At 37.8% G+C, this 3,799-nt stretch overlaps 1 pseudogene; it reads left to right on the top strand.

Moving 5' to 3' along the window:
- The first annotated feature begins 1,212 nt into the window (after nucleotides 1–1,212).
- Nucleotides 1,213–2,503, top strand: LOC143640444 (eukaryotic translation initiation factor 5 pseudogene; annotated as a pseudogene).
- Nucleotides 2,504–3,799: the final 1,296 nt, after the last annotated feature.

Raw genomic sequence — 3,799 nt, 5'->3', positions numbered from 1 at the left:
TTCACGTTCAATCACTTCCTCCTTCAGAACACATGTATTCCTCCAGGTTTCTTGACTATTCTTTTCATGAGACTTCTATCCAAACACATTATTTTTGCTTTGCATAATCACTTTTGGAGCAAAACTCACATACCTTTCAGGATAAACCATAACCCTAATATTACCATTAGATGTATAACTGGTTGGTATGAATGATTGTATATCAATATGAGATTTCTTTTATGTTTTCAGATATCAATTCAATGCATTATTTTAAGCGGGACCAGTTATATTATTTTCACAAAGTATGATTTATTCATGCATTATCTGCATATTCATAGACACAGGGTACACCTATTTGTACCCTGAATACTAATTTATACGTCTACAAAATATTGCTACAGAAATGGTGAAAGAAATACTCATGTCACCTTATCTAATATACATTTTTTCACAATAATATTCTGGATACAAAATGCAAAGATCACACTTATGATTTTACCAAAGCCTAAATGGAAAGTGAGCATGGATTAATGAAAACATCCATGACCTGGTTACCTAATGCTCTAAAAGATCAATGCAATTTGTGACAACATATTTGTTTCTTCCTAAGATTATACATTCAAACTCAACCCGTTTGAAAATATCAAACAAAGTACACACTTTATACTTTTGCTGATTTCCTAATGTCTCTATTTATATCTGCTTTCCTACATATTTTCCACAATTCATCATTGTGACTGACTCTTCACATGTGCTGACATTTACATTCACTCTCTACCCGAAACCCTATTGGTAAAGAACTTTTGGTAGTCAGAGCGAGAACATTCCAGAGGTCGCCAGGCTCAGCGCTGCTGGTGTGGACGCGGATGTCGCTGGGGCAGCCCTTCCCGCGGCTCGGCGGCGGCACCTGCCCGGCCGCCCTCCACTCGCCCGCCCCGCCGCTCTTTACCCAGTTTCCAGCGCCTCTTCCTCCCAGTCCCGGGCGAGCCGCCTTGGGTTTATGTCTTTATTTGACGAAAACGAGCTGTTGCGCAGCCATTGGTACCTGTATTGGGGAAACATAGCGTACAAGCAAGGAGCTTACAGCCTCAGTGGCGAAAATTTTTTCATGTCAGAGACCGAGAACTCTTGCAGTCGTTTATGTCATCCCTTCTTCTCCAGACAGAAGATACCAAAAAGATGCAATCAAAGATCTCTTCATCTTATTGATAAAGCCACTAATAAGCCAAAATGTCTGTCAACGTCAACTGCAGCGTGTCAGACCAGTTCTATCGCTACAAGATGCCCCGTCTGATTGCGAAGGTTGAGGGCAAAGGAAATGGAATCAAGACAGTTATAGTCAACATGGTTGATGTTTCAAAGGCGCTTAATCGGCCTCCAACGTATCCCACCAAATATTTTGGTTGTGAGCTAGGATCACAGACCCAGTTTGATGTTAAGAATGACCGTTACATTGTCAATGGATCTCATGAGGCGAATAAGCTGCAAGACATGTTGGATGGATTCATTAAAAAATTTGTTCTCTGTCCTGAGTGTGAGAATCCTGAAACAGAACTGCATGTCAATCCAAAGAAGCAAACAATAGGTAATTCTTGTAAAGCCTGTGGCTACCGAGGCATGCTTGACACACATCATAAACTCTGCAAATTTATTCTCAAAAACCCACCTGAGAATAGTGACAGTGGTCCAGGAAAGAAAGAAAAGGAAAAGAAAAATAGAAAGGGCAAAGACAAGGAAAATGGTTCTGTATCCAGCAGTGAGACACCACCACCACCACCACCAAATGAAATCAGTCCTCCTCCACATGCTGTGGAAGAAGAGGAGGATGATGATTGGGGAGAGGATTCAACTGAAGAAGCTCAGAGGCCTAGAATGGATGAAATTAGTGACCACGAAAAAGTTCTGATACCCAGTGATGATTTGGAAAGAACTGTAGAAGAGCGTGTCAATATTCTGTTTGATTTTGTTAAGAAAAAAAAGAAGAGGGTATCATTGACTCATCAGACAAAGAAATTGTCGCAGAAGCAGAAAGGCTGGATGTAAAAGCCATGGGCCCTCTTGTTCTAACTGAAGTTCTTTTTAATGAGAAAATTAGAGAACAGATTAAGAAATACAGGTGCCATTTCTTATGATTTTGTCACAATAACAAAAAAGCTCAATGATACCTTCTTCATGGTTTGGAGTGTGTGGTGGCAATGCATCAAGCTCAGCTCCTCTCTAAGATTCCACATATCTTGAAGGAAATGTATGACGCAGACCTTTTAGAAGAGGAGGTCATCATCAGCTGGTCGGAAAAGGCCTCTAAGAAATATGTATCAAAAGAACTTGCCAAAGAGATTCGTGTAAAAGCAGAACCATTAATAAAGTGGTGAAGGAAGCAGAGGAAGAATCTTCTGGTGGTGAAGAAGAAGATGAAGATGAGAACATTTAGGTGGTGTACTCAAAGACTGCCAGTGTACCGAAAGTTGAAACTGTGAAGTCTGACGACAAGGATGATGACATTGATATTGACGCCATTTAAAAGAATGGATGCAACCTAGCTTAACAGTGCAATGGTGCAAATTTTTCTCCATTATCAGCCAGAAGTGCAACATGTATGTGTAAAAGCTAAAATGGCTTAACATCATGCTACACTTTAATACTAAAAATATATTACTGTGAGTGGTCTGTAATTAGCCCAATGAGACATCTAGGAAGTCCATACACACATCAGTGAGCAAATGCAGTTTGCTTATTTATAGCATGTTTCTTTTGGAAAAACTAGTGGTGGACACATTTGGATCACATTTATACAGTTATAAAAATAAAGATTTGATTTTGGTCATTCTTCAGATTTTGGGCTCTGAATGACTTAGCTTAAGTAATTAGCTCCTTTTAAAAAGTGGTGCCATCATTTAACCTGACATGGTCCTTGGAGCCTGGTAGATTTTGTTAGGTGCTGAGACCATTCAGGGATTTTCAGCAGAATGTAAACAAACTTGTTTGTAATGATCTTACTGAGCTGTTAAATCTAGTACTTTTGAATTTTTTTAGTCCCTCAAATTGGCATCTGTAATTTTTTTGTGCTGAGGTAGACTGATAATCAAATGACAGTGCAACATCTTGTTGAGAAATAAAAATAATCTGAGTGTCCTATAAATAATTTTAAGAACTAGTTTTGAAGTTTGGAGTTGTGATTTTTCAGTTCATGTACACTAGCCCCAAATTTTAGTCTTTGGAGTCATGTGCATTGCACGTTGGATGAGCCAGGGAAAAAAATATTAAATTAACAAATAAGTATTTTAATGTGTATGTAGTGGTTGCTTTGTAACAAGAGAAAACTCAAACTTTGAGGTGTGATTAAATAATAAATTCTGATTTTATTTGGGGGAAACAGGGAAAGGTGCATTTAATATCTAACAAGAACTCAGCAGTTTTTCAGCTTTTACCCTTAAGGTTTAAATTATAATTTCAAAATGTTGAGAAATTCTATCTTGTGTTCAGTATGTCATGCACCCCCCAAAAAAAGAAAAAAAAATATTGTGGTTTATTCAATGCCTTTTACATTTGGACATGTAGCTTATGCTGTTTTAGATTTTGGTTATTGCCTTGCCAAAAAAGTGTTGCTATATTTCAAACTGGATTTTTCCCCCAAAAAAAGTCTTATTTAAAAAAGAAACAAGTTAAAGGCATATTTCTACACACCTTTCTCACAACTTGACAGATCTTCCAAACAAAAGTTGAATAAGGAAGCTATAGAACTCAATAACATAATTAATACCCTAGACTTAATTGACATATATAGAATATACTACCCAAGATCAAGCAGTTACACTTT

This window comes from Callospermophilus lateralis, unplaced genomic scaffold (genome assembly GCF_048772815.1).
Source record: "Callospermophilus lateralis isolate mCalLat2 unplaced genomic scaffold, mCalLat2.hap1 Scaffold_271, whole genome shotgun sequence".
Taxonomy (NCBI): domain Eukaryota; kingdom Metazoa; phylum Chordata; class Mammalia; order Rodentia; family Sciuridae; genus Callospermophilus; species Callospermophilus lateralis.
Note: the sequence above shows the minus strand (reverse complement) of the source record. Positions and strands in the feature narration are given on the sequence as shown.